Source organism: Scyliorhinus torazame, chromosome 11 (genome assembly GCF_047496885.1).
Source record: "Scyliorhinus torazame isolate Kashiwa2021f chromosome 11, sScyTor2.1, whole genome shotgun sequence".
NCBI lineage: Eukaryota > Metazoa > Chordata > Chondrichthyes > Carcharhiniformes > Scyliorhinidae > Scyliorhinus > Scyliorhinus torazame.
Window position 1 is genome coordinate 210,328,092 of NC_092717.1, and position 12,244 is coordinate 210,340,335.

General features: G+C 44.8%; 1 protein-coding gene across 12 annotated transcripts in view; it reads right to left on the reverse strand.

Moving 5' to 3' along the window:
• The window catches only part of adgrb1a (adhesion G protein-coupled receptor B1a), an 888,347-nt gene that overhangs the window by 150,647 nt on the left and 725,456 nt on the right, over positions 1-12,244 (reverse strand). The gene's annotated exons all lie outside the window — the stretch shown is intronic.

The following is a 12,244-nucleotide window of genomic DNA, read 5'->3' on the forward strand; positions in this document are numbered from 1 at the left end:
GGCACATGCGCGGGAGCGTCAGCGGCTGTCAGTTTCCCGCGCATGCGCAGTGGGGAGAGTCTCTTCCGCCTCCGCCATGGTGGAGGCCGTAGCGGAGGCGGAAGGGAAAGAGTGCCCCCTCGGCACAGGCCCGCCCGCGGATCGGTGGACCCCGATCGCGGGCCAGGCCACTGTGGGGGCACCCCCCGGGGTCAGATCGGCCCGCGCCCCCCCCCCCAGGACCCCGGAGCCCGCCCACGCCGCCTGGTCCCGCCGGTAAATACCAGGTTTGATTTACGCCGGCGGGACAGGCAATTTCTGGGCGGGACTTCGGCCCATCCGGGCCGGAGAATCCAGCGGGGGGTCCCGCCAACCGGCGCGGCCCGATTCCCGCCCCTGCCCAATCTCCGGTACCGGAGACTTCGGCGGGGGCGGGGGCGGGATTCACGGCGGCCTACGGCCATTCTCTGACCCGGCGGGGGGTCGGAGAATGACGCCCCATATTTGGAACCAAATTCCCAGCTTCTGGCCATCATCCCCAGTCCAGTTTTTAACTCAGCAAATGTTGACAACTATTTTCAGACTGCAGAAGACAGACACCTTCTGCGGCTGAGGGCATAAGTTAACCAGTTAATAATGCTATACAGAATAAATATAAAAATGGCCAACTTTGAAAACTAGCAAAAACCAACCAACAGTTTTGAATAAGATTGACACAGCTTGCAAAATCTGGAAATTCAAGAATAAACCCTAACTAAGATCTTTCTAACACCTGAAAACAGGTAGTTAGATAGACATGCAACTTAAGATGTATGTACCCTCATTATTCGATGACCTGTACCAAAGGCAACAAATCACAACTGTGTTAAATGCTGAAGGGTAATCTAATGTTAATGGGATAAGAAAGAAATGAGGAAAAATAAACCAGAAGAACTTGCTGACAGTTAAATGGAACTGCAATGAGAAACATTTCAATGATGGTAGAGACCAGGAGAAATACATCACAAAAGAAATTTAACCTACAATGACACAAGACGAATGAATCAAGAAAAAGACACACACTACGCACATAGAAAACAGAGAGGGCGCCAAAAGAGAATATAAAAAGGATTTGGCAAAAAGTTGAACAAAAATCAGGAAATCAATGAGAAATTATCAAATTAAACTATGGAAAAATGTTTTAAAAAGTAAATAATTCTACAGTCCCTTTGTCCTTCTGTTACTCTGAATCCCTCATCCTATTGCCTTTTACTTTCTTTTGTTTCCCAAAGCTAAAGTTCATTCCCATCCAAGTCTTGTGTAATAACCCTTACGAGACCAACGGGGACACCACAATTGATTTCCACATGGGGCTCATGGAGTACGAGCATCCCCGTTAGTTGGCGGAGGCTTGGGCTCATGGAAATCAACTTATAAAAGCCAGCCAGACTGGTACTGGCCAGAACAGTAGTCCCATTTGGGACCTTGGAGCAGTAAGCTGAGTTGCAGCCTTTATTTTGTTATTACATTAAACCTCTTTTGGATTTAGGGTCTCCTGAGCTTTTATACTTCGTCTCTTGGGAATTTTCCTGCTCATATGAATGCAGTGGCTGGAATAACTTCAATTAGCAGGGGCCTCAGTAGAAGCCACAGAGGGGAGTACAACTCAGTCTACTCCTCAGATGAAAACATAAGGACTGGTTCATTTGCTCCATAGCGCTAGAGTCTTCTTCAAGCACAAAGTGGAAAGATTTCTGAAAGGACGGAAGATCCCCCACTTTTTCAGTGCAAGCCACTTGGTTAGTGTTGCAATAGCACTTGATCAACAATGGAAAACCAAAGCTTCACTTTCTAGATTCACACATGAAGAGTAGTCACATGGGAAGATAAGAGAGGATTAGCAAGACCCAACCAAGTGTCAGGAGGAATGAAAACTGGTAAAATTGAGAAGACGGGAAAGCCACAAGTGGCTAATGTAATAATTCTATGACAACACCATTTGTAGGCTTTCCACTTGACTAAGTGAAGTCAAAGTGTGCCCTTTTTCTCCAGTAATTGTATCTGTTCACTGCAATACTCATGAGCAGTTTGATTTTTTTTTTTAAACAAAGATTAATGGGGAGCACTTTTCATTAATAATGTTTGTTTATTAATTAAGTGTAGGCTAGCAAAGTAACTCGAAGGTCAAGTACGATAAAGAAACTCATTACTCAACATCGGGCGTATGTCTGTAAGAAGAATGATGCATTAAGCCCTATTTGTTGAAGAAGCTCAGAGAGATTTTAAACAGCATTTAGTGCAGCAGTAAATAAATAAATTACAGAGAATTGAGAACACAGTCCACCCTCCAGTGGAATATACAGAATAAGGAAGTCAAATGTGATGGAAATTTGAATTTATTACCATTTGTCCATTTATCCCCACTGGAGTCTTTTTAATAGTGTTTTGTACAATTAAAGTGCTGATTGATATTTAACCTATGTGCATGGAAGCCGCTAAAGTAAACTTATGCAATCCAATCATATGCACACAGGAGCCCTTTTAGTAGACAGCCACAGTCCTACGCTTAAAATTGCATAGATAACCTTACATGTGGTGCAACAACCCAAGATGCTACTAATGAAGTGTTTTTTCATAGATTTCATAGAATTTACAGTGCAGAAGGAGGCCATTCGGCCCATCGAGTCTGCACCGGCTCTTGGAAAGAGCACCCTACCCAAGGTCAACACCTCCACCCTATCCTCATAACCCAGTAACCCTACCCAACACTAAGGGCAATTTTGGACACGAAGGGCAATTTATTATGGCCAATCCAACTAACCTACACATCTTTGGACTGTGGGAGGAAACCGGAGCACCCGGAGGAAACCCACGCACACACGGGGAGGATGTGCAGACTCCGCACAGACAGTGACCCAAGTCGGAATCGAACCTGGGACCCTGGAGCTGTGAAGCAATTGTGCTATCCACAATGCTACCGTGCTGCTCCGAAGCATATATTCCCCATTTTCCACAAAATTAAAATGGTCATATGGCAAAACTGGAGTAGGAAGTGGGGCTCGGGAAGCAAAATTGCTGTTGACGCCCCTTCCCAAAGTTATAAAGCCTTCCAGCACCCAATGGCAACACCTAAACGCAGAGGAGTATCAGAGCCAATGTGCCTTCCTGAGCCCTCCCTTCCTACTCCAGTTTTGCCGCATCTCAGTGTTAATATTGTGGAAAATGAAATGTTCAAGGCAGCAAATGAGAAAGAGGGAAAAATATTTCAATAGAGGTACCCTGAACGGTTACACCACACGTTAAGGTTATCTAAGCAATCTTAATGTTAAGCATAGCATGATGCACGTAGAGAATGTTAATTTTGGTAATGTATCCTGAAGCTGGTACCCATGGAAACAAGAGTCACTACTTTCATGAAAGAACAAAAGAAACCTTAGTTACCAGACGGTCGTGAAAAAAACCAATAGCCGTGTCCGTCTCATAAGGATGCACAACAGAAACAGAAAAATAATGCCTTCATTATTTTTTTGAAGGTTCAGTCATGCAAACTCAGTAAATGTCCCAGTGAAAGCGTATGTAGCAATGGGTTAAATCTGTGGTTCCTAATCTTCAAGAACCATGTAAACATAGAAAACAGGAGCAGGAGGAGACCATTCAGCCCTTTGAGCCTGCTCCACCTTTAATTATGATCATGGATGATCATCCAACTCAATAATCTATTCCCGCTTTCCCCCCATATTCTTTGATCTCCTTTGCCCTAAGTTCTCTATCTAACTGTTTTGGCCTTAGCTATTTCCTGTGGTAACAAATTCCACAGGTTGATCACTCTCTGGGTGAAGAAATTTCTTCTCATCTCTGTCCTCTATGGTCTACCCTGTATCCTCAGACTGTGATCTCTGGTTCTGGACAAACCCACCATCGGGAACATCCACCCTGCATCTACCCTGTCTAGTCCTGTTAGAATTTTATAGGTTTCAATGAGATCCCCCCACATTCTTCTGAACTCCAGCGAATACATCCTAATCAATACAACCTCTCCTCATACGCCATTTCCACCATCCTAGGAATCAGTCTGATAAACTTTCGCTGCACTCCCTCTAGAGCAAGAACATCCTTCCTCAGATAAGGAGACTAAAATTACACACAATATTCCAGGTACGGCTAAAACAAGGCCCTGTATAATTGCAGCAAAACAAGATTCTTAAGGGAGTTAAGAGGGTAGAAACGGAGAGGTTGTTTCTCCTGGGTGGAGAATGTAGAATATGGGGCATAATCGCAGAGTAAGGGGACAATTATTCAGGACTGAGACAGGAGGAAATTTTTTCAGTCATGGCATTACGAATCTTTGGAATTTTCTACTACAAAAGTTGTGGATGCTCCACTGCTGAATATATTTAAGGCGGAGATAAACAGATTTTTGGTGTCTCAATGACTCAAGGTAAATAGGGAATGGACAGTAAAGTGGAGGTGGAAACCCAAGATCAACCACGATCATACTGAATGACGGAGCAGGCTCAATGCGCCATGTGGTCTACTCCTGTTCCTATTTCTTATGTTTTTATCTTCTGATCTGTGAATCATGTGTGATAAACGGCAGGACCCTGTGAAGCACCAAGGATCCGAGGGACCTTGGTGATCATGTACACTGGTCCCTTAAGGTGGCAGAGCAGGTGGATACAGTGGTTAAGAAGGCATACTGCCTTTATTAACCGAGGCATAGAGTTCAAGAGCAGGAAGGTTATGCTGGACCTGTATAGAATTTTGGTTAGGCCACAGCCAAAGTGTTTTGTGTTTTCTGGAAGCCACATTATAGGACGGATGTGATAGCACTGGAAAGGATGCAGAGGAGATTTACCAGATTTTGCCTAGGCTGGAGAGTTTTAGTTTTGAAGAGAGAGTGGACGGACTTGGATTGTTTTCCTTGGAGCAGAGGAGACTGAGGGAGGGACATGATTGAGATGTATAAAATTATGAGGGGCATGGATAGAGTAGACAGGAAGAAACCTTTCCCTTTGTGGGAGGGATTAATGACAAGGGGCCATATATGTAAGGTAAGGGGCAGGAGGTTGAGAGGGGTTGTGAGGAAAAACCTTTTTACCCAGAGGGTGGTGGGAGTATGCAACTTGCTGCCTGAAAGGGTAGTCCCCTCATAACAGTTAAGAAGTATTTGGATGTGCACTTGTGATCCCAAAGCATACAAGGGTATGGGACAAGTGCTGGAAAATGGGATTAGAATAGTTGGTGGTTGTTTTGGACTGGTGCAGTTGCGATGGGCCGAAGGGCCTTTTCTGTGATACATGACTCTAAGGTGCTGCCAAAAGAGCCTTGGTGAGTTGATGCAATGCTTGTGTAGAGATGGCACACATTGCTGCCACCATGCGTCAGTGGGGAAGGAGGAAACAATTAAGGTGGTAGCTGGGTTGCCAATAAAGCAAACAGCTTTATCCTAGATGGAGCTTTGACGAGGCATCATCTGGACTCAAAATGTCAGCTCTTTTCTCTCCTTATAGATGCTGCTGAGATTTTCCAGCATATTCCCTTTTGGTTTCAGATTCCAGCATCTGCAGTCATTTGTTTTAACCCTGGATGGTGTTGAGATTCTTGATTGTTGTTGGAGCTGCATTCATCCAGGCAAGTAGAGTATTCCATCACATTCCTGATTTGTGTCTTGTCGATAGTGGATCGTTCATTAAGGAGGTTATAGCTGGACACTTAAAAAAAAACCATGGTAATCCTGCTTTTATTTTCTATGTTTCTATGTTAAGAGTCAGCATGGTTTTGTGATTGGGAAATAATGTTGAACAAATTTGCGAGAATTCTTTGATGGAGTTTGGAGTTACATGCACTATGGATAGAGGCGAGACTGCAGATGTACTGTACTTGGAATTCCATAAGGCATTTGATAAGGTGCCACCTCAAAGCTCTTGGCAGAAAATAAAATCTCACGGTCCAGGGGTGACATGTTAGTATTGATTGAAGATTGGCTGGCTGGCAGCAAATAAGCGCGGCATTCTCCGACCCCCCGCCGGGTGGGAGAATCGCCGCGGTGCCGCATGAATCATGCCACGCCGGCCCGATGCCGGGACGCGATTCTCCCAACCCTGTGAAAACGGCCGCGCGCGAATGGTGCCGGGCCGCACGGAGAATCACCGCAAACGGCCGTAGTGGCGATCCTCCGGCGGCGCCTCTATTCTCCGGCCCAGATGGGCCGAGCGGCCGTCCTAAAAAATCCGAGTCCCGCCGGTGCCGTTCTAACATGCTCTGGGTCGGTGGGACGCCAGGGCTGAAGGGTCCGGGTGCGGCCTGTGGGGGGTGAGGAGGGGTCTAACCCCGGGGAGGCCCTCTGTAGTGGACTGGCCCGCGATCGGGGCCCACCGATCGGTGGGCCGGCCTCACTGGCTGCGGACCTCTTTTCTTCCGCGCCTGCTCCTGGATCACTGCGCCATTTGGCGTCGTGGCAGGCACGGGGATGACGGCCAGTGCGCATGCGCTAGTTGGTGCCGGCCCAACTGCGCATGCGTGGACCCCATGGCGCCAGGACCAGCAGCTGGAGCAGCGTGGGCTGCTCCAGCACTGTGCTGGCCCCCCATGACCCGGGAATCGGGTCTCGAAACCGGCGCCGGAGTGAAGTATCCCCATTTTGGCGCCGCCGCCGGAACTCTGGCCAGAGAATCGCGGCCAAAGAGTGTTGATAAATGGGTATTTTTGTGATTGGCAGGGGTCTGTCCTCACCTTCTTACAACTTATACCCATAACTTAGGTGAGGTGCAACTCTCTGTTGAGGACCTGGCGTACCTTTTTCTTGGATCTTAGCGAGAAAGGCTGAACAGCTTTCTGTCACTTCTGGTTTCTAAGTAGATACCCACTGTAGATGACTTGAAGGCAAGACAATAGTAAAAAGGATAATATGCCAACGAGTGTTGATGCCAGAACACAACACAGTTTGCCTCCTCTGCTGATCTCAAAAGGATCCGATCTTGCCCTACACTAGCTTGCCTTACCCATCATGTTGGGTGCCGTCAGTTAATATGAACATATGAGTCAGAGCAGGTTCAATAGATAATGGCTGATATGTTTCTGTTTCAAATTCCACATTTCAATCTATCACCGATAACCTATTATTCACTTGCCGAACAAGAATCTATCCACCTCGGCCTTAGAAATATTCAATTACTCTAACTCTACAACCCTCTGAGGGAGAGAATTCCAAAGTCGCACAGCCCCCCGAGAGAAAACAAATGCTGCTCATCATTAGGGGTGATCCCTAATTTTAAAACAGTGCCCCCTAGTTCTGGACTCACCCACCAAAGGTGGCATGGTAGCACAGTGGTTAGCACTACTGCCTCACAGTGCTAGGGACTCCAGGGTTTGACTCCAGCCTTGGGTGAATGTGTGAAGTTCACACGTGTCTGCGTGGGTTTCCTCAGGGTGCTCCGGTTTCCTCCCATGGTTCAAAGATGTGTAGGTTAGGTGAACTTGCCATGCCAAATTGCCCCTTAGTGACACTATCAATGCGTGGGGTTACGGTGATAGGGTGGGGAAGTGGGCCAAGGTGGAGTGCTCTTTCGGAGGGTTGGTTCAGACTCAATGTGCTGAATGGCACTGCAGAGATCCTATGGATGAAACAACCTTTCCGCTTCCACCTTGTCAGGGTCAATCAAACACCTCTCACTGTTCTAAACTCCATTGAAAGCTAAATTCCATTGCAAACAAATCCCTTTGACCAACTTATCCTCATTAGACAACCTGCTCATTCCAGGGGCGGGATTCTCCCCTATCCGGCAGGGCGGGGGGTTCAGGTGTAATGGAGTGGCGGGAACCAGCGTGGGGTCGGAGAATCCCGCCCCAGGTATCGACCTAGTAAACCTCCTCTGAATCAGCTCCAATACACTTACATCGTTCCTTAAATAAGGACCAAAATTGCATACATTATTTGAGACGTGGTTTCATCAATGACCTGTATATCTGATAGAACATCCTGACTTTTATGTTCACTTCCTCTCGTAATATTGGATAACATTCCATTAACCTTCTTAATTACTTGCTGTAACTGCATGCTCACATTTTGTGATCCCTCCACACCGCAGAATTCCGCAGCTATTCTCGGTTTAAGCAATACTCTGCCTTTTTGTTCTTCCTGCCAAAGTGAACAACTTCACATTTTCCCACATTATAATCCATCTGTCCACTCACTCAACCAATCCACCTGCAGCCTCTTTATGTCCTCTTCACAACGTACTTTCCTACCCATCTTTGTGTCATCTGCAAATTCAGCTACCATGCCTTTACTCCCCTGGGTGACATCCTCCTGGGTATCGTACCTTCACTGCAAGGAAACCTGCAAGTGAGCTATGAAAATGGCGGATATTGGCACTGACAACCGGGAGAAAGTTGTTGATAGCTGTGACCTCTGGAGACAGGACTGTTTGGAAATGCATTGGAAGAGGCAAGCAGAATCGTCAAGGAGAGGACCCAGGGTAAACTGAGGCCAGCAAATCATGTGCTTTCTCAGCCCACTCTCTTGCTCCACCGCAGCAACTGCCATGCCAGAGTGGGGCTCCTGGGCCACATCAGGCAAAGCTAAATACATAGTTAACCACCACAGCGCAAACCATCGTCTTACGAGACTGAAGGCTGCCAGCAATTCAGCAAAGGGTATAGAGAAGTTTTTAAGTCATCTTCACAAGAGAAAAAATGTGAACATGCTCTCCCCAAATAAGAATAACAGATATAAAAAGGAAAATTGACTTAAGACCTAGACAGGTTCATGGGGTTAAAAGCAAATTAATCCACAATTTCAGGTTGTATTTACTCCTGACTGACAAAGGTGGAGTTGTGTGAGGGGGTGATGGCGATAGGAATGAATACTGTGGAAACCCTATAAAATGGAAACCAGATGAAGTGGGCTCACGCAACTTCAAAACTGTTAGTCCTCCACCAGTGCCATAAAAATAATGGAACCAGTTATCAGGAGCAAACCTGACAATTAACAAGTTGATAATAGCCTAATAAACAACAGCAACACGGTAACAGATCCTACCACACTAATCCATTTGAACGCAAAAAGTGTTTGGTGATGTTCCTGATGAAAGGCTAGTATTTATCATTAAAGGGATGGGCAATAAATGCTGGCCTCACCAGTGCTGCCCACATCCCATAAAATATATATTTTTAAAGCAGTGAGGGTCCAGGGTAAATCCTGGGAATAGGCAAGAGCATAAATGAAGGGTAACTTTGTTATGGTTTCCGCCAGACCTCCGGCAATATTATTGCAGTGGAGTGAGAGCATTTCTAAGAAAATTGCCTGCCATTATTTCAAACAAAATGTGTGGTTCTGGCAAAACAACACAGGTTCAAGATAATAAAAGCTCTTCTTCACACTTATAGTGATCAACATGTATAACTGACTTCCAATTAGTATGGTGGAGGTGAAAACCCTGCATCATTCAAGAAATAATTGGATCGTCTGATGGAGGATTTCAATTGTTACTGAGGGTAGATAGGTGAAGAAAGAACTAATAATCTTCTTCATACAGAAGTTCATTAAATCCTGCAACAAAGTCCTTTTATCCCATGCCAAATCAACACATCCATTTTACAGGCAAAGACAAAAACAAAGCTCACCAACTCTGATTATTGGGCAAATGTATTTAAAGAACTGAATTATCTGTATTTCTAGCAGGGTCAAGGCATATTATTCTTTGTACTGAATATTACACTGCTAATTCACTTTATGTGCAGCACTTTGAAACTCTTGCTCCAAATGCATTCATTTTAATATCAATTTTCATTCAACTAATTTCAAAGCGTAAAGAAAAGACGTGTCAAATTTGTAATATACTGTCTGCACCAATCTGACATGAGTCATCAGGAAAATGGTGGATTCTATTATTGAGGGAGTCTTAACAATCCCTTTAGAAAATCATTGTCTAAAGTCATAAGATCAGAAGACTCAGGAGCAGAAGTAAGTAATTCGGCCCATCGAGTTTGCTTTACCATTCAATGAGATGGTCGAAGTCAACATGGCTCTGTGAAAGGGAGGTCGTGTTTGACAATTCAGAGATTTCTAAAGATGTAGCTAATCGGGTAGATAATGGGAAACCAGTCAGCGGAGTGCTTCTTGGAAAGAAATAAAATTTTGGAAACAAAAGTAGAATTACCAGAAACTTTTCATAAGAATGGAGAAGAACTCTTGATCAGTCCTGGCACGCAAAATGACAGGCAAGGACAGGCTAGTTGTCCATCAAGCCTCCCAAATTTATAAAGCTAGGAACATCAAGATTTCTAATCATCAGAAAGGATCACAAACAAATAATTTACCACATAAATGGAGATGGATAGGTCGGAAGGTCAGCATTCCTGGCTTTGGCTATTGAGGAAAATATACATATTACTGCAATTGTATCGGCCATTGTTGTGCCACACTTGGAGTATTGTGACCAGTTTTGGTGTCCTTATCTGAGGAAGGATGTTCTTGCTATGGAGGAAGTGCAGCGAAGGTTTACCAGGCTGATTCCTGGGATGGTGGGACTGTCATATGAGGAGAGACTAAATCAGTCAGGATTATATTCATTGGAGTTCGGAAGAGTGAGAGGGGATCTCATAGAAATTTACAAAATTATAACAGGATTAGCCATTGTAGATTCAGAAAGAATGTTCCCGATGATGGGAGAGTCCAGATCTATGGGTCATAGTTTGAGGATAAGGGGTAAACCATTTAGGACTGAGGTGAGGAGAAATTTCTTCACCCAGAGAGTAGTGAATCTGTGGAATTCCCTACCACAGAAAGTAGTTTTTTTAATATAAATTTAAAGTACCCAATTCTTTTTTTTCCAATTAAGGGGCAATTTAGCATGGCCTTCAACCTAGCCTGCAAATCTTTGGGTTGTTGGGGTGAGGCCCACACAAACATGGGGAGAAAGTGCAAACTCCACCTGGACAGTGATCTCGGGCCGGGATTGAACCCGGGTCCTCAGCGTTTGGAGGCAGCAGTGCTAACCACTGCACCAACGTGCCACAGAAAGTAGTTGAGGTCAGGACATTGTGTAATTTCAAGAAGGAATTCGATATAGCTCTCGGGCTAAAGGGATCAAGGGGTATGGGGTGGGGGACAGGATATTGAACTTGATGATCAACCATGATCATAATCAATGGTGGAGCAAGTTCGAGGGGCCGAAACTGCTTCTATTTTCTCTGTTTCTACGTTTCTGTATAAGCTTGGATACTTAAAAGAAATACCTCCATAAAGAGTGAACAAAAAAAAAAGAATCCCGCATTAATCAGCATCTTATCGGGTGCACAGAAGATCACATGTGGATTTACATCCAATGGCTTATCTTTGACATTTAGACAGGTAATTATGCAAAATAAACATGACTGAAGAAAAAGACAAAAAAAGGTTTCAAGGCAGTTACAGTCCATTTGGTAACCTAACTCTTCCAAGTCCTTTTCAATCTACTAAATCCAAACAAGGATCATTAAAATATAATTCCAAATTCACTCGACTCCCGTGGTGTGCTATGAGATTTTGCAGTCACAGGGAGCTAATTTTTCAGGGCAGATTTTCTTTGACGCTAGGAGAGATGACTTCCAGTAGCCCTTCCACTCTGCTCTCAGCAAATCCAGTCTGTTTCTGTCATTGCTGCTGAGAGAATGGTGAGAGAGAGCAGACTAACAGAGTGGCTGACTGCCAGGTTCTTCGTCAGTGGTAAATAGATGGCTGAAACCTTGCCCCCAGGCTGTCAACCACCACAATTATCTGAGGCAGGAAGTGCCAACATGACAGCTGTTTTATAGATCACCATCCCGTGCCAGGTAATTCTGCGTCAGAATCTACCTTCAGATGCTGACTTTTGATATAATCAATTGCAGAATAAATGTAGAAGTTACAAAGTAGTGTATGGGGTGATTTTAAAAGTGAGTCTGCAGGTCTCAGAGGTTCAAACAAACAAGAGCTTTATTAGAAGACGTTAACGCTACAGGTTGCTATGCTACACTGTCCATTTGCTCACGCAAACGGCCGATGACCTCACATGATCGGTCTTTTAAAATGCCCTTGTTCCACTGAAGGCCGCTAGTGAGGAAACATTAGAAATACCATAAATAGGAACGTTTTCCTCCCCCTTTAAATTAAAGGTCCCTGACACAATGAACAGTATAACATTAACAATCAATCGTAACAGTCAATCTGTCAGATGCTTCGAAGGTCATCGTTCTCTGTATGGTTCATAGAATCATATAATTTACAGTGCAGAAGGAGGCCATTCGGCCCATCGAGTCTGCACCG